Source organism: Protopterus annectens, chromosome 1.part0 (assembly GCF_019279795.1).
Source record: "Protopterus annectens isolate FY-2018-M chromosome 1.part0, PAN1.0, whole genome shotgun sequence".
Taxonomy (NCBI): domain Eukaryota; kingdom Metazoa; phylum Chordata; order Ceratodontiformes; family Protopteridae; genus Protopterus; species Protopterus annectens.
In genome coordinates, this window is record NC_056725.1 from 759354309 (window position 1) to 759377527 (window position 23219).

The window sequence follows — 23219 nt, forward strand, 5'->3', positions numbered from 1 at the left end:
AGATCATATACCAATGAACAGATTCAATAAAGCCTACACGGTTTGTTTACACTGTGTGCACATTGCTCTGCAGTGAGCACATAGTAGCTCACTGTTTTGGATTCAGTAAGTGGCTCTAAGTGGTGTGTACAGCTGTGCAAACAATGTAAATACCATGGCATGCTAATAACAACATAAGCATCTGAATTGAATTCTAATCAACCAATCCAAGATGGAGGAGCTATTCAACAAACTATAAAGCAACTGTGTAGACTCAGTACTGTTTTTTTCCTGCCAATTCTAAAACCTATTGGAATACAGCCACTGAATGGAGTCTACACAGAAAGAATGTTAGGCGCTGCAGTTACTTTAATTCATTTGTATGTGCAAAAGGCTGAAGTCTATGCTGCTGCTGCTAGTAGACAATGGCCAAGAAGGAGAAAATATTTCAGACTCCATTTAACTTATCACAATCTTCATGACATAGAAATTGTATAGCACTTCAGGGTGGATAGAGATACACTACAGGAACTTTGCAACCTCTGTCATTCTCAACTCAGACCCAGGGTATATGTGAGGAACCCATACCAGTGGAGACAAAGGTACATGTAGCACTTAGAATTTTAGCTAAAGGAACTTTTCAGAGACCAGAAAGGGACATGCTGGCCTGGGAGTGTCATAGGCATCAGCATTCAGGATCCTCCATCAACTCCTGAATACAATGCTACAACATGGCAGTGGCCACATATAGTTTCCCTGTACTCCTGAGGACAGGGCTACAAATATGCAGGACTTTTACCCTGTAGCACACTACCCTGAAGTACTGGGTGTCACAGATTGTACACACACACTCAAATCATTCCACAACAAGTACAAATATGACTCTGTCATTGTCCATGTTGGTGTGAATGACTTGAGACATACCTCCCTGGACTACATGAAAAGAGACATGGAAGAGCTCTACAATCTGGTAGCCCAGGCAGGTATGACCCTAGCCCTGAGTAGCATCCTGCCATCACCCAGAATGATACTGCAGTACAAGGACAAAATGATTGACTTCAACAATTGGCTAAGCTTCTGGTGTCATTCTAAGGGGATCCAGTATCTGTCTGCTTGGGATGACATGGTCAACAAACCACGATGCTATGCCAGAGATGGCCTGCACCTGTCACCCCTAGGATTTTGGATACTGGCTAAGGCTCTTGCTGCCCCTATAGTGCATTTTTTAAGCAAGGTTCAAATGACAAATTCACCACCGGAACAGGCAAGCAAAAACTGAGGGTAATGCTACTCAATGCTAGAAGTCTAAATCTCAAAATGCACTCCCTTGAGGCACTCTTAAAATGGAGAACATCGATATTTGTGCAGTGACTGAGACTGGTTCAAGGCTCCAGAGAGCACCCCTGCATTACCAGGCTTTAACTCATACCACACTTTTTGGCCCCCTAAGCTGGACCGGAACACCAAAGGTGGAGGTGTCTCCATATTCATTAAGGATATCCACACCTCCAGGCTAGTTGCTCAGCATAATGCATCTGAGGTTATCCAAGTGCAACTAACTCTGGGCAAAACTGCAATCCGAATTGTAGCTTGGTACAGATCCCCCACCATGCCCCAGGATTCCCACTCCTCTTTTCTTGACATACTGGAAAATATTAGGGTTCAACCAAACACCCTAATAATGGGCAATTTCAACTACCCCACATTTAACTGGGAAAACTACTCATGTACCAACTCCTTCACTCAACGCTTTCTGGAATTCATAAATTCCAATGCCCTGGATCAACTTATCCACACTCTCACCAGGGGCAACAATATCTTAGACCTAGTCATTACCAACATGTATGACTGGTGTTCCACACCTGAAGTCAACTCCTCGTTGGTCAGATCTGACCATAAGCTAATCACCCTAGATATCCACATCCTGCCTCCACCCCCATTAAGGAAATCACAGTAAAAAAATTCTCCAGAGCCAATTTCATGCTTTTTAAGACAGAAGTGGTGAACTTCATGACACCCATGCAGATGGACAATACAGTTATGACTGCTGAATCCTACATAGATGCACTCTATAAGCACTTACACGAGTGCATGGATCGTGCTATCCTCCAAAAAAAGGAAGCCAGTCTGGTGGTCCCCTGCCATAAACAAACTCTACAACAGAAGGAAGAAACTGTTGCAAAAGAGAGTAAAATCCCATGAGTGGAGGAGTTCCCTGGTCAGCCTCAGTAAGAAGCTGAGATCCCTTATAAGATCCTCCAAAGCTAGCTATGAAAACAAAATCGCCACTGATTCTAGAGAGAACCACAAAGCATTATATAGCTATGTCAAGAATCTCAATGGCAACACCCAGATCTGCTCTGAGTTACAGCACAATGGCATGAAAATTACAGAACCAACTGATATTGCCAACATCCTGGCAGATAGGTTCAGTGTTAACTTTAACCCGTTCTCACCCCCTAAAGGGCCCATAACTACACAGGAAGAATGCAGAGTCCCTGTAATCACAACTACGCAGGTAATAGCTGCACTCTCTAAAGCCAAAAACACAGCATCCATGGGACCGGACAACATCCCAGGCTGCGTTTTACATGAACTTCAGAACGAACTGGCTCCCCACCTAAGCACTTTGCTCATTCATAGTCTCACATCAGGCTTTGTGCCCACTGAATGGCACACAGCAACAGTTATCCCACTCCACAAAGGGGGAGCCACCACTGATCCTGGGAACTATTGCCCTATTAGCCTGATGAGCCTGGTCTATAAGGCCATGGAACGTATCATCATGGAACTGATAGACAAAAACATTGGTGACCTCCAAACTCTGGACCCAACCCAGTTCAGGTTTGTGAAAGGCAGAACATGCCTCCTGAACCTGATTGACTTCTTTGAGGCAGTCACCAAAGCTGTAGACGAGGGTAAAGTAGTTCACACAGCCTATCTTGACCTCGCCAAGGCTTTCAACACTATCTCCCATTCTGGAATCATAGCTAAACTCACTAAACTAGGTATAAATTCCTACATCACAAGAAGGGTTGCCAATTGGCTCACTGACAGAACCCACACTGTTAAAGCTGCAGACTCAAAATCTGACATCAAACCAGTGACAAGTGGAGTATCACAGGGTTCAGTCCTGGGACATCTTCTGTTTGGTATCTACTTCTGTGAAGTACAGGCTAACACAGAAGACCTTTGGCTAATGAAGTTTGCAGATGACTGCAAACTAGGAGTCATAGCTGAGTCCCCAAATGATGTGGACATCCTACAGAAGGGCCTCACTGAGACAGATGCCTGGTGTCAGAGCCATGGCCTCAAGCTCAATGCCAAAAAGTGCATTGTCATCCCCTTTGGTAAAAACTCTGTACCCATGAACTACCACATAGACAGCAATCTACTTAATGCTGAATGTGTGATAAGAGACCTGGAGACCCAGATGGACAGTAGTCTCTCCTCCGATAATCACATCGCCACAGTAGTCAGGAAATCCTTCTACATGGCACACCTCATTACAAAAGGGTTCTCATCAAGGAAAAAAGAGGTCATTGTTCCCCTCTACTCGATACTCATTAGACCCATTATTGAGTACAATGCCCCTTTTGGAATGTACCTCACAAGACATCTGCAGCAGCTGGAAATGCCACAGAAGTACCTCACAAAGAGGATTACTGGCCTTAAACAGATGCCCTACACTGACTGTCTCAAAAACCTCCAGCTTTACTCCGTAGCATATCGCCTACTCCGAGGTGATCTCTGCCTAACATATAAAGCTATGTCAAACCTGGGGCTGTTGGACATGCTACACCTAAAGAAATCCCAATCCCTCCGAGTATATGCTCTAGGGACCTAAACCTTGTCACCACAATAAACAGGACATGCTGGAGGGATGGATTCCTGTCCCAGAGACTTCCCATACTCTGGAACAAGCTACCCATCTATGTCAAGCAAAGTTCCTCATTAGCACTCTTCGAGAAAAATCTTGATAAATGGATGGGAAATAGGAAATGCACCCTGGTGATCACTTCTGTGGCTCTCCTTGACAGGGGCATATGAAAATAACTTTCTTGGGTAGCATAAGCCAGGGAACCTTGTTGGCTAGGCTTACTTGGGCCCTTGGACCGATAGCCTAGTACCTACCTATGAACCTATGAACATGTAGAAATTAAAGCACCACCCGGGGAACAGGGAAGGCTCTACATAAATAGAAAGGGATTCTACTCTATTAACTTCCACGTCATGTGTAATGCCAAGGGAATCATCTTGAACATGTGTGCTAGCAACCCAGGTAGCTACCATGACTCACATATCTGGCACACCTCCCAACTGTATCAGATGTTCACTAGGGGGAATATCCCATATGGTCATTTACTGCGGAATGCAGGTTATGAACTGGAACTGTGGCTTATGATGCCCATCAGTAATGCACAAACACCTACTGAAGAACATCATTTTGAGGCACACGCTCAAACCAGAAATACCATAGAGTGTGTGTTTGGGCTGCTGAAGTCACAGTTCCAATGCCTAGATACATCTGGGGGAGCCCTGCAGTACAGTTCACGTACATGTACTGAAATCATCACTATCTGTGCCATGCTACACAACATCATTTGGAGAAAGTAGCTTCAGCAAGAGCAACAAGGGAAAGGGGCACATGTCCCACCACCAGTGGCAAGGTTACCACAGCCACAAGCAGATGTGTAGTCAGAGCAGGAACCAGCAGCGTCTGTGGTTGTAGGCAGACATAGGCATGCTCAATATGCCCTCACAGTGGCTAAGAGGCAACACATAGCATGCTCACTCACCACCTAAGGGGCAAATTTAAGATTGCCTATGTCATACGTGATAATTTAATAAAGATGTTTATTGGAAAAAAAAACTTCATCCTATCCACATGCATATAATAAAATTGATGTCAGGCAATTCTCACAACCTTAACTTAACCATGTAATGGCTGTGTACTACTACCATCAGACAGAGTCAGCCCTGAACTAAAACTGTAGCAGCTGCTGGATGTACAAGGTAAGTGTTGAACCTGGAGTGTATTGTGTAATAATATGAATGAATGGCATATCCTTGCATGTTGTTACTAGGTAATGTAAGCAGGTAAAAGGTGGGTGATTTGTACAGAAATGACTGTAGCATGTGACAGCAGAGACATATGTGACTTATATGTGTCCATTTTCAAGTAGTAGGCCTCAGACATCAAAGATTTACACAGTCATACCTCTCAAAAGTACTGACGGTCACCAAATCCTCTCAGTTTAGCACCATACTTTTGTACTGAAAAGTCATTAAAGAGAGAAGTTAGAAAGTAATGAGATATATTTTAGTTTCAGACTTCACAACCCTTACAAGATCATTAATACAGATCCAAAAATGTTTGATTCTATCAACTGTCTAACTTTCTAAGGCCAACATATGTCAAAGGTACAATTCCCAAAACAACATCACAAATGTAGATATACTAAGCACTAAGTCAGCTATGCACCCTGGGCATCAGACACAAATGTTATGTATCCCTGAATCCAAAAGATAGAAAACAGGAATATGGCACAGTTATCATCATTGGCACAGGATGTTGTATTTGTGTGTGCTGGAGGGGGGTAGGAACCCAGACTGACAAAAAAGATTGGTGAGTGTGTGTGAGAAAGAGAAGCAGGCAGACATTTAGATAAAGTAAAAAAATGGCCAGTGAAACAAAATTAGGACTTGAACCATGCAACTGTTTTGTGTGTGTGTGTGTGTGTGTGTGTGTGTGTGTGTGTGTGTGTGTGTGTGTGTGTGTGTGTGTGTGTGTGTGTGTCTTGTATGTGTCCTCTTGGTGAAATTAGAGTCTGAGTGTCTGCAGGAATACAACCAAGCTCTAAGCTACCTCTACGCCTTGATATGTCTGACAAGTGTGAGCCATGAATGGCAGAGGTGGCAGTTCATCTTTGTTGTACTCAAACACATGAACTGGCACTGCCAGGAGTTGCACTGGCATATCCACTCCCATGGTCGGATGCACTGCTGCTACATGAATGTAACTGATGTCTGCTGGAAGAGCTCCTCTCACAAAGATGCCCAGGACCATGACCCCATGGCCTTCCACACATGGGTGTGGACAACTTAACCACTGATAGAACAGTGGAAGTAGCGCCACTATGGGAGCATAATTGAGCATGGCCATGTCAGCTAACAGCAGATGATGTGGCTGACCTATGCCATGAGCATACCCCCCCAGCAGAAGCTCCATCGCAAACACCACCAATTCCGATGTGTCATTCATCCAAGCCATTGAATCAGCAACATGGTGGAGGCAGTCTTGCATGTCAGCATGAGCCACATCTACAACCTTAAGTATTTCTCTGGACAACCTACAAGAATGTGCCTGTGCCTCCACAATGGCCATAAACATATGTTAAGTGGAATGGGAAGACACACTTGGATCAGGTGGAGGATGGACAGTGGGCCTCCTCCAAACACCCCCAACAACCCTCCTGTGTGGCACCTCACCCACACTTTGGCTACAGACAGAGTTAATAGGCACTGAAGCTGCAGTAACCACACTTCCCTGATTAGGTGTATCCCACTCCACCTGTCCAATATCTGAGGGCTCACTGGAATGGGTTGGAGTAGGCCTATTGTCTGTGTCTGATGGAATTCCAGGGGATGGTGAAATGTCAACCTCAGTGTCAGATCCAACCTCTGCACCTTGCGACTGTGCCTCTGTTTGGTCACCATCACCATCAATGTTTGCCAGTACTCTGACATCAGGTGGTAAGAGTTCTATACTTCCATTGTCAGGATCAGCTTTGATAATGAGCAACAAACACAGGAAAAAATTAATAGATACACTACTATAGTCAAATGTATGCTAACAAAGTAAAATTGATGCCACTACTACAGACAGTACAGCATTACACACAACAGTCCTGACACCCATATCACAAATATGGATAGAATTATATACTTATGTGAATTGATCATCACCACTGACAAAGAAGATATTTGGTTTACCATGTGCAGTTGATGCTATACATCCCATGGGCTATGGTCCTGGAAGAAGTTAAGCAAAAGTTAAGGAGAGCATCACCACAATTAACAGTAACACAGGGGGTTAAATTTTCTGCCCTTTATATGTCCATTAACTATACTTTTAACAAGAACTTGTATGACAAGTCCAACCTAAGCCCATGTGTAATAAATCAGAATGTGTTATTAACTGTAGCAATCTGCAACTCCCGTCCCACAAGAAAATTTATTGTTAAGCAGAACTATTGTATTGCTGTCAATATTTTACTCTACAAGAGTATTTATCAACTGAGATACATAATCATACTGGGGACATACTTGTTGTCCCTGAAACAGTAGCAAAAATATCAAGGACATGCTATTCTGCATTTTCCTGGGAGCTGTCTGGATCCCTGACAGCGGACAGGAACTCTTCATTTCCTGTTAGTGGTGGTTCTGTAGCAGGACCCCCAGTACCCATATGATCATGGGCCACTGAAGCTGCTCTCCTCCATGTAGATGGGATCACATCAATGGCCTATGGCACACCTGATCATATGTCCTGCTGTGGCCACCTACTGCATTCACATCAGCAACTATCTGCTGCCAAATTTGCATTCTGCCTGACATATCTCCATGTCTCTTCTCAACCAGAAAGGCTCTATGTTGTCTAAAAGCTTCCACAATGACCTGACTCTCAGGGTCACCAAAGAGGGGTTTTCTGGGATTGAGACATTTGGGTGTGATAATCCTAGGTGACTTAAAACACAGCAGAAGGATAATACACATAAGTATCACATAACTAAAAGTCCTGCTTCCTAATAAAATATAAAAGGTAACATTTTACTATTACCCACTGGAGAAACTTAAAACAGTCAAGATAGTGAAATATGAAAAACAGGAATTGTGTGGTTGTAACTTATTACATTCACACAAAAAGCAAGGCTGGATGCAAAATAAAGAGAGTAACAATAGCAACACAAACTTGTCTGTGCCAAAACAGAAATGCAACTTTGCTCCCCCGCCCCAAAATAACAGGGAAATGGCACATTATGCTAACAAACCATCAGTGAAATGCTAAAAATGCTATCAAATGAACTGTCCCTGAAGCATGTCTACAGATTTAACATAGAACATTAAATTTTAAGCTATTGCCAGTCATGTCTACCTGTGGCCAGCAGTCCCCTAAAGATGTGTATGGTCCATTCTAGAAGTCTAACACCCCTGTGTCATTGACAATGTAGGACATTTACCATTTCACAGAAATAACAATAGGAGAGTGTACACCGAAAAACAGTTGTAGCATTAGCACTTGTGATGACAGTTAATAAGGCTGTGCTTTTGAGAAAGTGAAGTGCCCTGACAAGCATGCCCATGCCATCAGTACACTTCTAAGAAATGCATACAGCTAGAAGTAGCATTTGATAATGCAGATATATATGTATATATTAACAGATTTTTCTTAATGACATTTTAGCATATGCAGTATTTAGCTGAAGAATGCAAGCATACCTTCTCAAGATCAGTAGTCTTCTTTGCAGATATATTCCAAAGTAATAGCCTCTTCTGTGTTTTCCACATAAACAAGTATTCTCACTTTCAGGTTCCCTAGCTGCATGGTTGCCTTTTTATGGTGTAGATTCAGTGCTGTGAGCACGGTGAAGATGCAAATCAGGTGTGAACTCATTAGAATTTCTGAATCCCAAATACTTGGCTCTGTGTAGCAGATGTAAACATAGTGCAGGCAGTCATTCAGTGTTTGTTGCTAATGAATTGCAGCTGTGAATGATTACTGGTAGGGAGAAGGAAAACACAACAGCAATGCAGACTACCCTACCTCCAGTGAGTGTGTCAGACAGGTTAGACTTACAAAGTGCAGAAGTAATTTTATCAAGGTCTGAAATGTAAGTAAGCAGCACACAGTTCACAGTTTCTGTTCATTAACATCCAATCTCCCCTTCATTTATTAACAGCTGCGTATTATTGCCATTTAATATCCTCACACATTTTAAAGACAATGGTACAGAATGCCTTACAAACTGTATGTCTCAGATTACTTCTCAGATAAGGCAAGAATGAACAACTAACACAGAGCTATAAGACAGAGCTGCATTTTTGCAAGCAATAGTCATAAATAGCTGTGATCACTCAGTGCACTACATCTGAAGTTAATGCATGTACAAATTGCCATATGGTTTGTTAGTACTGTGGATGATGTTGCAATTGGTGATATGTATCATTATTTCAGTTCCCTGCTGGAAAGTTGTTTGTGTGGCAAACAGGGATAAGATACCCTGACTGTGTTCTGAAGGTTCATTGGAGTGAGAATTCAAATCTAGACCTGTATAAAATTTGTCATATGTACCAACAAACATTTTATAGTGTTTATTTCATAAACTGCTTTTTTAATTTCATCTACTTTTTACTTTGTATTTATATATTTATTTATTTAAATGCCAGTGTCTGCATTGTGAAACAGAGAAACATAACGAATGTCAGGTTTAGCTGTGCTTATCTCATTTGCCCAATTCTTAGCCGTGCAGTCTAGTGGCCTACATAGGAAGCAGACAGAACACCTGCAGAGAGGATGTCTGTAAAAGTGTAATGGTCAAAAAGGACACATTGTTGCAATTTTTGCTTTCCATAGCACAATGCCACTAAGCAACATTGAGCAGTGGTTAGCTAGGTTCCCCAACACCTGCAGCCATTGAACATTTGCAGACAGGATGCAGACAGCCAATCACCGACAATGGATATATTCAATCAATTATGTTGGGCGCCGCACAAATATGCTAAACACCATTGCAAGGCAGTTAACTCGCAGAACTTAAGAATGACTAGAAAAGTATGGAACTCTCATGTAACTACTCCTGTGGCAACAGATGTAAGTGTAGGGGTCTAATACAGATGGTTCTGTGTTCTAATACAGGGAGTGCAACACATTTGCTGTGACAGTCCAGTTTATAGCAATAAACAGAAAAATATACAGCTTTTAGTTCAGCATTCTTGTGGCAACAAGTGCAAGTGCAGAGCTGCCATACACAAGGTCCTGGGTTTTAATACAGGGCATTCTATATATTTTTATTGTTGCTCCATTTCCCATTATATTCAGTCTGACTTATAACACTTTAGATAGTGGAGCTGCTATGAATTATATGTATGAGGAATAAGACAACCTTATTGTATTTTCAGATGTTTGACTGAGGGTATACTGTTTATTTCTGTAAGTATAATTCTGCTATCTGGACTTGGATGGCCTTCACAATTAAATAAGACACATACACAACTGAATCTGTATACCTTGTCAGGTCACACACATACATAACACTTTAAACTTTCAGCTGTGTTTATGAATGATTCATGACTATGTCTAAACAGCACTTCTTTGGTGGGAAAGATGGGAAAGATGGAAAAATCACTTCTGCGAAAAGAACATGTTTTGTCCCTTAGGCCTAGGTTTGAATCCCATACTTTAAAAATCAATTTTATCAGTGTGACAAGTCAATAAAATAATATGTGTCAGGTTTAACTCACCTAACAGTTACATTTCAATTTTAAAAATGTATTTCGGTCTACAACACCAGACACCTCCAGCTAATGTCAAGTGTCAGATTTGAAAAATGTATTTCCAACCTGCTCGGCACTGCTGCTCTCTGCTTAACCTTGAGCAAATGTGGTTGGCATCATTTCTTGAGTTTGCACACTGCCAGTAAACATGATAACAGGAATTGTTGGGAAATCATTAGTTACCATTGCTCTAGTTCTGGTATTGGACATATCTGGCATTAGAGGGGAAGGTCCCCAGTTTAGGGCACAGAGGTAGGTGTTCAAGAGTTCAGGATATTTACTGAACTTCTGGTAAAGTGCCACAGACAAAGGCTTCTGCAGGGGGACTACTCTATCTCCCAGTACAAGTCTGAGGATTGGAGTAGTTTGGTTCAGGCTGTATCAAGTGCTACTGGCATCCCACACACTGGAGAACAGTATAGGCACCATTTCAGCAACCTAGAAAGGGGCAAGAGGGATATGCTCAACCAGTGGTTGACTGTGTTTCATACTGGTGGCATCCCACATCTGTGTAAGTATGCTAATAAAAGAATATTTTTAATACAAAGAAAGCTAAATATAGGTAAGACTGCATAATGCTGTTCTGTTCTTTTTCTGTTCTTTCCACAACTAATGCCAAAATATAGTTTAATAGCCAGGTTCATGATAATTGAATGGAGAGACTGAGGGAAGCAATTGGTATGTATGTATGCAGCACACAAGAATTATTATTGTAGCTGTAAAAGATAGCTTTTTGGGTATTCTATACAGTACTAACAAATTGAGCATGCATATCCTAACTGTAAAAGCAAGTATCCATGCATTAGTCTGTAGCACAAACCAATTTTAGGAGTCAAGTGTAAGACTATAGTCAGAGGTTGAGGGTTCAAATACCACATTTAACAAGTATACAATACTGCATTTCTTTAACAATATCACATAAATTAAACTGCATACAAGTGACATAAATGCCCTGCTGTTAACTGTGATCTGTATAATTGGACCAAACATATGTGCAATACATGCACATTTCAAGGATTACTTTCAGCAATCTGTAGTTACATTTGATGGTATTAATTTTATCTCTTTTTTTATTTTCAATTATGTGTTGCCAAAATGTCTCCATGTCATTCATCTGTAACAAATCACTAAATGTTTCACAGCACAGCAAGTTAGGCCAGCCCCAGTGGGTCAGTCTGCCCCCACTCCACTGGCTCTAGTACCAATGTCCAGCATATCTGGGACCCAACCTGGCAGCACTGCCTCTGCTGACCCTGCACTACCTGCACCCTCATGTAGTACTACCCCTGCAGCTGGTGCTGTGGTACCCTGCAGATTTCATCACCTGCCAGGACATACCAGGGTTGGCACGTAGAGATGTTCACTGCACCATTGGTGTATGCCTACACTGGATGGAGAGGCTGTTCTCCCTCATGATTTGTAGAAGGAGAAGCTGTCAAGCACTATAGCTGCCAGTGGAGTAAAGGGACAGTGATGACAGTCAAGTGGGCAACTATATTCTCACTGGCTCCATGTTTGACAGGCATGAGCCTGGGTTGTCACCTCCTTCACCCCAATCATGGTGTCCCACAACCTTTTGTGTTATCACCTTCCCTGTGACTTGTCTTGTTTGTTTGCATTTACATCCTCACCTACCAAATTTACCTGACCTAGAAATACCAATGTCATTTCACGCACGTGTCTTCTTGACACACTTGATTAAGTACAATTGGCTATACAAAATTATACAAAATTATTAAGTTGTTGTTACCCCCTGTCTAGGGATGACTGTTCAAATTCAGCAAATATTCTACACATATTTTTAGCTTACACTGTTAAAGAAATGGATAGCTATTGTTCTGTCCTACCTCTCTCCTGCGCATTCCTGTATTGCTTTCCCTTTGTTCTTTCCCTGCTTGCTCCTCATTTCACCATTTTCCTATCTAACCCATTTTAATACCTATAATCCAGTCAAAAATGGAATTACACACAACACACACATAAGTACTAAAAAAAAATCAATGGATCCCTTCACTTTTTGGCCTCTGTGTTTGTGTGGAGTTTGGCATTGTGCACCAATGCCAAGCAATAGTGAGTGGCTCTACAATGCTGTGGTTACCTCCTCGCAGTGTCACTTAATCCCGCTGCACTGTGTCAATACACAATAACACATGCTAGATATACAATAAAGAATAATGTCATTGCATTATCACTGTTTCTTTAAAAGTATTAGATACATCTGGATTCAAACCTAGTATCATCTGGGCTCAAAAAGAAATGTGTCAATGCGTTTAAACCTGCTGCCACAGATTTAGCTAAGCAGCAGGTGTGTTTAATACACGCAATACTAACTCTCAGAATTTTAGCATTGAGCCATGCATTTGCACCCTGCTTAACTACACACAAACAGGGAAAGTTGTGGAAATGTGTATTTCACATGTGCAAACACTTTCCCTGTCATCACACAAACCCACTGCTCACTGTTGTGCTGTGCAAAGTAAATATTAGCACATATTAGAGCTGTTTCCTCTCCATTTGCTCTTCATGCCATAAAACTACATGTGGAAACATAACAAAGTGAAGGCCCTAAGAATATGTCACATATTTACAATGCAGCCATGTGATACCTCCCCAATGTACTGCAACCCTTGTTTCTCACTACTTGTTCGCAAATATATCAACTACACTACATAAATTAATAACAAATGTGTGATATGCAATGCACATCAATCTAGTTACATGCAGAGCTAGAACTATCTTCACTGTTGAACATGTCTATACATCCATTTCATGCAGGCCTCCCAACGTCTTCTCTTCAACACTCATTGCTGATGTCATCCACTATTAGTTGTCCTACAGCCTTATAAAAGTCAGACTTGTGCTGTGTCACTTGCATAAAGTACTGAGCTCTGTAGTCTGTGTACTTAGATAGATAGGGGGTTCTGTTCTCATTTCAGTTAACTAGGGCGTGTGTGTTTGTGTACTTGCTTGACGTTAGAGAGAGCCTTTTACACCAGCATGTGGGACACTGCTATTACCATATTCTCCTCACCAGACACTGCTGATGTCATCACCTATAAAGTGTTGTCTGAGACACTTCAAGTCAGACTTGAGATGTGCTGCCTGCCTTAAATACAAAGTTTTATAGTTGGTGTACTTAGGTAGGGGTTCTGTTCCCACTAAAGTCAACTGGTGTGTGTGTGTGCGTGTGCGTGTGTGTGTTCACTTGCTTGACATTAGACATTAGAGAGAGCCTTTTACACCAGCATGTGGGACACTGATATTACCATATTCTTCTCACCAGATGCTGCTGATGTCATCACTTATGTTTGATTTGTGAATGTGCACTCTTCCCACCAGTGCAGCATCAGAGACTGGCTTGAAGGCCAGACATTAGTCACCTCATCCTATACAATACAGATTACAGTGACATGACTTTCAGTCTATGCACATACATCATGGCATGGTTTGTAGGCCCTGTGCTTTTTTGGTGAGAGGCCCTTGTGGTCCCTCCAGCTGCTGCATCTGTCTGGTGAGGTACAGGCAAAATGGAGCATTATACTCTATTAGTGTTCTGATGAGGGTCGCATACAGTGCTGTTATATGATTCTCAGATCTGAATACAATGGCATGACTTATGATGTGCACAACATAGCCTTTCTGTACCACTGTGGACACTTGCTGGTTGAAGTTCAGATTGCTAGCTACATGTGTTCCCAGGTCTTACCTCACTGGTTTTTAGCATTGGGGGGGGGGGGTTCAATGCTGTAATTAGAAGGGAATTCCACTTTGAAGAAGGACAAAATAATGATATTTTTGTGTTTATTTGTAGACCGTGTGGCTTTGTCACCAGTCATTTGTCTGAGTTTGCACCTCCTGTAGTATGTTATCATCATTAGTAGACTCATTGATTACACCCAATATGCAATAATCAGCAAACACGGTAAGCCAAAGGCCATATACTTTAGCCTGAACTGTCGAGAAATAGATTCCAAACAGTAAAGGACCAAGCACAGATCCCCGGGGTACGTCATTGGTGACAGGTATACTGGTACAGATTGGTTCACCAACTTTCACAGTATGTGTTTTGTTGGTGAGCCAATTGGTTATCCATTTAGTGATGTAAGAGTTAATCCACAGCTGGGAGAGTTTCTCAATATCTGTATGGGGGATTGTGTCCAAACCCTAGGCTAGGTCAAGATGGGCAGTATACACTGTCTAACCTTCATCCAGGCCTATCACACAGAATCAATGGGCTGTGTCAACATCACAGATTACCTATAACATGACTCAGCACATACACCTACGTAACACAGTTGAATACTTCAACACACCCTCCACACAGACTATGTTCCCATACAAGGGTGTACATCAAAATGCATCCATCTGAGTTTAGGGGGAACAGGACTGAATGCATGCATGTATAAATACATATTGACTCTCATCATCTGTGAAGTAGACCAGCATGTCATCATGGACCTTTTCTAAATGGACACTAATGATATCCCGGATATGTGCAACAGACCTGTGTGAGATGTTAGTGCTACATCATGTCTGTTACATATGTTAGATGTTCTCAAAGAGGTCATCGAGGGCATGCATGATGACAGCACTACCATCCTTTTGAACATGACTAGCCCAAGTCATTTGGCACAAATCCACACTGAACACTGTTAGATTTTGCCATAAACACCTATATCACCAAGTGGGTAGACCAGTGAATCACAACACATGGCATCTAAATATGATGAAATGTGTGAAGTGACCTATATCTCAGTTCCAGTGATCAGGTCTACACATCAGGGCTGATTGCTAGGCCCTTTCCTGTCCATAATTTAAGTCACAGAAGTTACAAATGACCTACACATACTGTGTCCAAACAACTGTCTGAAGGACTACAGAGTGTGGGCAATCATTGACTCCAACTGTGATATTAGTATAATACAGACAATATCAGCACAGACCAAAGATTGTTACGACAGCCTTAACACCTGCAATGAAATAAAAACATGGGGGAATGTGTTACATCATGAAAGCAAATGCACAACTCAAGAATAATTTAGACATCACACCCTATAATCAGACCAATAGGAATGTGACCTGTGTCCTGGAGTAGATGGTATGTGGAACGTCCACCAGCATGTGGCCATAGTGCTGACTACTCCCTTGTATGTAACACAACTACTGAGTATGTGAAGGACATCCACATCAAAGGCCATAATACCTCCATAGTTCCCAGCCTTCATCACACTAATAACTGAGTACAATGCACCCTTCTTCATGTACCTCCCTACACATCTTCCAGTGATGTGCAACTGAAGTGTACCACCTTTGTCACAGTGAGCTGTCACATGTCTTATTGGTCATAACTAAGTATTCTTTTTGTTGCATAAACATTACTGTCTGATGGTGTGGATCCCCCATCAAGGTGTTAGACCACATTTTATTTATTTAACAATTGTTTAATGGGAAAATCTGACTTTGAAACAAGTCAATTTTCAGTGGAGGCCTGTGGAGAAACATTCCAGACACATGTCTTTGTAATGTGGGAGGAAACCCACACGAACACAGGGAGGACATGCAGACTCTGCACAGAAGGCACGCCAGCTAGGAATTGAACCAGAGAACCTTTTGCTGTGAGGCAACAACTCAAACCACTGCACCACTGCACAGTCTACATGCATGTGTGATACCTGTTCTGGTGATGCACAAAGTACATACATAGCTGTCTGACAACTTGATGGCATGGGTAAACATTCATGAAAGTGTGGATTGTGTGATATATACATATATATGCCATGCATACCAGTCAACTAACCTATATAGCAGTGTCCCTCCTAACACCTCCAGCAGATGCTACAGTGTCAAGATAGTATGTGATTACTCTCATAGATTGCTGACATGTCATACTAGTTGTACAAGTGTGTTTGTGCGGAAATCTCTCTGATCACTTTAAATCGCATATGTTATGACAGAGACATGGGATTACTGGTGGTATTATTCTGATATTGTCCATTAGTGTGTTGGAGACCTCTGCTGACATTACACTTGCATTTAGGCAAATCAGTTTGCACAACTTCACAATATGACCCTACCCCAATTGTATATAACATCCCTGATAGATGTCCTCTGCATTGTTCATGTAAGGATGCTTAGCTGACAAAGGCATCTTCCCGATTGTTATGTCACTTTGTGTCACAGTCAGATAATGCATGTTTTCACTGTGCAGTCCATACTGTACCATACTGATATGTGACTGGTGTTCCTGCTATAACTGTCTTCCATTGACACGCCCTTAAGTGATGTACATTAGGTTGTTTCACCTGTCATCTTTCCCTGTGTTCATTCATCAATTCATCTCTGTGTCCCTAGTCAATTCACACACTGCTTCTGAGTGTTTATTTTACATGGCAGTCCATGTACCCTTACAGATCATTTACACAACTTCTGTACAGAATGCCTGGAATGGGATTTCACAATATTCTGCACTGAATTCACTGTCCTGTACTGTGTTTGGAACATGTACATAACTTATATATTAAGCCCTGTTAATCATTGTGACATTCCGTGCAATCCCACTAAGTGACTTTTGTCCTCAGATTTGCTATCCAGGTTGCTTTGCATGGGATCTTGGCCAGTAGCACTGATGCTGGCTACAAAACCACTCTTGTTTATGTTTAAATACAGTTCATGGGGTCTATATCACGTCATCGAACACTGAAAACAGAGAATGATGATTGATCGAACCCATTTCACTGAAAGCTGAAAATATCGACAGCTCAGAACAACGATTTCTTTACAAGGGAAAGAAATTGCTGTTCCAATAAAAAAAAAAAGTGAACAGTTAAAACACATACACATCTACCTTAACCCTACTTCTAACCCAAAATAAAAAAGTAAACAGTTTAAAACATATATCCACCTAACTTAACCCTACTTCTAACCCCCCCAAAAAAATAAAAATATATAACACTTAACTAAACCCTACTTCTAACCCTAAGGTGTACGCTAAATATATTATTAGATATGCACTTACCTTAACCCGCACCCTAACCCTAAGGTCAGTAGCTATTGCACATTTACATTCGGGAGCCATACCGAATAAGGGAATCTCTGAGACCACACTCCGAGACTGCACTACAGTGCAAAACACAGCAAACTAATGAAGCGGCCAAGAGGCTTCACTATTTTGCCTGTTCGCTATTTTCAGTTTGATGAAAACTCATTCGATAGAATGCATTTTCGATAACGTGATAGGGACCCCAGTTCATGACATGAATATATAATTAGCGCTGCTGCTCACCACACAAACACGTAAATACTGTGTAAGCTGTGAGCAAAGCCTACACGGAGTTTATTGAATCCCAGGGCAAACATATATCAAGAAAATGTCTTAAAAATTTTAATAATTATAAGTTTGTTTCCCTGCAATCCTTTTCCTTCATAAAAATAATCTGAAACTAAAACAAACGTACTGACAGAGAGAAAAAAAAATACATCTAAAGGAAGGAAGAATAAATAAATAATTATTTCACAATGTATTTTATATGTATATTACATGGCAAGTCATTGCGCAGTTTTTAAACACCACAGGACTTAGTGATTACATTTCATTAAGTCTTGCATTATTGAACCATAAATACAAGGGCAAAAACACTTGTCCACCCCCTTGCAGGACCAATAACAGTGCCTGTCCCAGTGAGTTGCTGCTTGTAATTTACCAGAATGGGATCATTGAAATATATATTCTACTTCAGAAGACTGAAAAACCAAAAGACTGAATCCCAAAAGACTGAAAATTCAAATTACTGAATGATGGAATTTGCCCCCTTCTCCACTGTTGTGCGATCTTGGAGTTGGTATATATAGTTAGCAGGGGATGGGGGGTGTAGCCCCCCACATGAGGGGTGCAGGGAGGCTTGCCCCCTGCATTAAAAATGTGTTCAGTATTTTGAATTTTAATCTTTTGGTATTGTCTTCTGAAGTAGACCCATCTATATATATATTTATATATATATATGTATATGTGTGTGTGTGTGTGTGTGTGTGTGTGTGTGTGTGTGTGTGTGTGTGTGTGTGTGTGTGGATCTGCTGAAGTTAAGCTAAACTTCAGTAAAAGGTTATAAAAAAAAAAAGATTGACAACCTAACATGCATGCTCCAAGGAACAACTTTGGGCCACGCAAAATAAATCTACTGTTTTCTGCAGGGGCAAGCTAATTATATATGCCAGTTCTGAGATTGTACAATCCCTGAAAAAGAGGTATATTCCCCATCTCCAGTAATTGTCAAACTCACACACCTGTCAACCATCTGATTTTGTTGACGATTTTAAGCACTTACATATAAGCACTTTTATCTATATGTTTCTATCTTTACATGTATACACACACACACACACACACACACACACACACACACACACACACACACACACACACACACACACACACACATGTATATATGTATGTACGGGCATCATTTATTCAGCTATAAAGGCTACTTAATGACAGAGTGACTGACTGTAAAATGCAGATGATTGGTCTATTCTTAGAAATTTTAAGATTTCAAATGATCAGAACACAGAATGTTTATGGGAAGGTAGGTTTAGGTTTGGAAGAGTAATAAGGAAACCATTAGATGTTCTAAAGATCTTGGAATTAGGCCATAGTAGCATTTGTGTCAGAGGAAAGGGGTAAGGATTTGGGTAAGATTAAATGAGGGCATAGTTGTAGTGTATGTTGGTGTGTATTTGGGTGTGGGAAATCAACTGTGCACTGGAAGCTCTAACTAAAGCCCTTTATGAGATGGCCTCTTCTGCAATTTATTTAAAAAACTCTGTTTTAGGCTGCCATCACATATACCAGGAGAATTTCAGAACTGTATGCCTTATCTTCAAATCCACACTACATAACGTTCATAAGGACAGGGTTTCTCTGCTAACCAAGCCATCCTTTATTGTGAAAGTAGTAATCTAAATCAGACAGTCCAGTTTACTTTTATTTTTTCTAATCATTCTAACAAGGAAGAGTATCTTCTGTTCTTTACCCCAAAAAGGATAGACAGCCAAGTCTCTAAACTAATGCTGTCCAGATGGCTTTCTGACTGTATTTCATCTGCGCATACTTCTAGACCCTGAACCAAGAGCTCAGTCTACTAGGTATGTCTCAGTTTCCACTGCCTCTTTCAAAAACTCTACTGTGGATAAAATTTGTGCTATGTTAACGTGGTTTTCATCGTATACCTTTGCCAGGCATTATAAGCTGGAGTTGTTTTGGAGCTACAGTTTTGAGAGGTGCTCTGTCATGATGCCACCTGAGAAGACAGATAGCTTGGGATTCTGTCTCAATAGTCAGATCATGAGGATGGATGTTATAGTATATGAGAATTTATGTACTTGCATTAATATAGGATCCTTTTCAACCTCGTCTATTCAATATAACATCCCTCCTTCATCCGCCTGTTCATATTATCTTCACATTCTAAAGGACCTGATAGACTAGCCTAAAGTTCTTCTGCCCTTCCTAGTCATGATTATGTCATCTTGGCCCTTGGTCCTAGATTTGCTAGCTAACAAACTTGATCTGAGGTTAGTGAGGGCACAGTGGAATTATGGGAGGAAAGTTCAGCAGGAACTTGAGGCTACACTAGCAGAAGGCTGGATCAGATCTCACAAGTAGCTTGTGACTCCAGAGATGTATCTGACAGACAAGGATGAACAGGGACCAGCATTATAGTAAGTGCATAACTTCAGCATCTTTTTACATCCACACATCTGATTTGACAGTCGGGTACTGGGCTGTCTCTTGGATCCCATCCAGCCATTATGTTCTAGTACTTCATGTTCGTACAGCTTTCCCATAATCCCTGTGAGATTCCTCCTTTAGATCGCCGTCATGAATGGATGTTGATCTTAGACGACATCTTAGTGCTAATTATTTTCTACATTCTTATAAAGTTTTCATAGCAGTTTTGCTATTATTGATAATCTTCACATAGTCTGTGCAGTTTTTAGTAATAGATAATAAGTATTTGTTAGTTTTTACTTAAGTGCATCAGCTTCTCAACACTAAGATGGCTGCCTAGCTTCTCTCTTTTTCTATCTCTTTAAAAAAGAAAAAAAGATGTTTAAAAGTTTAATCGTTAATTAGTGTTAGTATTATTATATTTACTGTACTACTTCAGCTGTTATTGTTGTTGTTAATTATGGATAAGATGTTTAAAAATTGCACTAACTGTGGGCATAAGCTCCCATTACAGGATAAACATAATTGAGTGCGATCTGTTTAGGCCCAGAACATTTCAGTGTGGATTGTTCTTTCTTCAAAGGCTTCAGTCAGCAATCCTTAGTTGATAGGAGAAACAAACTTATAATCAAAGGTCTCCTTCTGTCCAATCAGGTAGATGAGCCTGATAAAAAGGAGAAAAATAAATACAGGAACTCTGGGAACTACAAACATGGACAACAAGATTCTTCCTCATCTTGTAAAGTTGCCAGGAGCGAGTCTTACCCCTCCATAGCACTGAGACTGAAATCTCCAGCTTGGAGACCATAGCTATTACAGACAGTCTCCTTCCAAATCTGTTAGTAGGCACTCTTCAGAAAGGGAATTGTCCCATTTCATATCTTCCTGGCCTCCTTTAGCTTCATCTCTGAAATCTATGTGCTCATTTAGAAGTGCACCTGAGACAGATTGGGAAACAGTTCTGAGCAGTTTTCTGAAGATGTAACTGGAATTGGGCATCACCCCATCCCCTTGTGTTACTAGAGCAGATCAGGTTGGCACCTTCAACACTTCTAGTTCCTTCCCTGGTGCTAGTTTCTGCATTAATGATCATGGAGACTGTTTTCCACCAGGATCCTGTCATTTCAGCACTGCCAGCTGTCCCAGCTTTGGTGCTGATAATTTCACATCCGTCACACTCCTGGATCCCTTGGTGTCTAGTTGGTCTCATAACCAGATGCTCAATCAATGTCTTTTGCAGCATCGGCAGAGACAACTTGCTAGGAATCATTCAGAGAGTCAGAGTTTAAGCCAACAGTGCTGATCTCCATCTCAAAGCTGTCCAGGTCCTCAATGTCTGGGCTCACCTCTTCAATGTCACCCAACTCAGCTTAATTGAAGGAGTGGTCACTCAATGCATACTGACTCTGGATCTGCCTTTCAGGTTAGGGAGAGCATCTTCCCCTTCCAGATTGTTGACAGGACTTCCATTGGTAACACCTCCACCCCAATGTGCCTGTCTTTCAGCTCCTTAACCCATTCACCACTGCTACCAGGGGCAGAGCAGGGCTGGATGCTTACAAATTTTCAGCAAGTGCAATATGACTTTTCTAAGGACTCTGACCAGTCACAGCTGGAAATCTCAAGTGAGAAATCGTATAAAAGGAAATACATAGACTCCCTTTCAGAGTCCATTACCTCTGACCTGAATGAAAGAGAGGGTTCCACCATTCCCCTCCAGAAGATGTCACATTTGGTGAAGTCCTAGAATTAAGGACTCAGGGGGATCTAGGCAGCTCTCAGAGGTGTACTGCTCTGCCCATTATACCTCCTGCATGGTCAGATTTGGTCACCAGGAGAACATGGCAGGAAGCTGATAGAGTGGAATCCATCCAGCAGAAACCAGATAAAGTCTTGCTTCCCCCTAAGGATAGGCACTTCTAATATAAATGTCCTCATGGACTCAATGATTCTTACAGCAGCCACCAACAAAACTCATGGATGAGATATCTGCTGTCCATCTTTCAAACAAAAAGTCCAGGGCAATAAGTAGGATAGGAAAGATTGTCTATGTTTCAGGTACTTTTTCTATGAGAGCATTAAATTATTTAACCCATATAAACAGATTCCAAAGGGACCTAGCCAAACAAGCTATGGATACTTTGAGTCAGCCCATGACTCAAGAGTACTAAACAACTGCATGATGACCCTGAATGCCTTACTCTGTTGTTTTTAATTTCTCCAAGTCTTTTGGGTTTCTAATACCATGACAGGAATGGACCTCATTCCTAAGTCAAAGTATGATTAAAGTTCATGAAATCAGTATTGTTTCACTCTTTGATATCAGCCAAAAGTGCCCTTTGCAGTACCCGCAATGTGCCCTGTAATGACTCCTTCTGCAATTCGTACGGTGTTACATGAATTGGTAACATATCTAAATACAATTGTACATTCTTTTTTATAAGACCAGTTGCTCCTACTACTATTGGAACTGTCTGGGTATCTTTCTTCCACATGGCTCTGTTTTCTGCCTGCAGATCCAGGTATTTTATAACTTTGTGTCTCTCTGTACACAAGACACTGTAGTCACTAGGTGTGGTGATTTCAATGATCAATCCTACTTTTGCCTTCTTTTCTTGGATCACTATATCCGGTTTTCTAGCATCTATCTTTTGAACTGTTGGTATTGAGTGGTCCCATGTGATGTAAGCTTCATCATTTTCTATGATTATCTGTGGCTCATGTTTCCAGTGTTTTTCAGCCACTTTGATCTCCAGTGTAACAGTCTCGCCACATTATTATGCCTTTCAGTATGCAGTCCCTCTGCCATTAGTGCATCACAACCAGCAACAAGGTGTGTGACTGTTTCCTATTCGGTTTTACAAAACCTACATATGTCTGTTTCTCCCACATGTTCAATGGACTTTGTAAACCAGCATGTATGTAGCCCACTATCTTGGGCTGCCAATTCCACTTATGT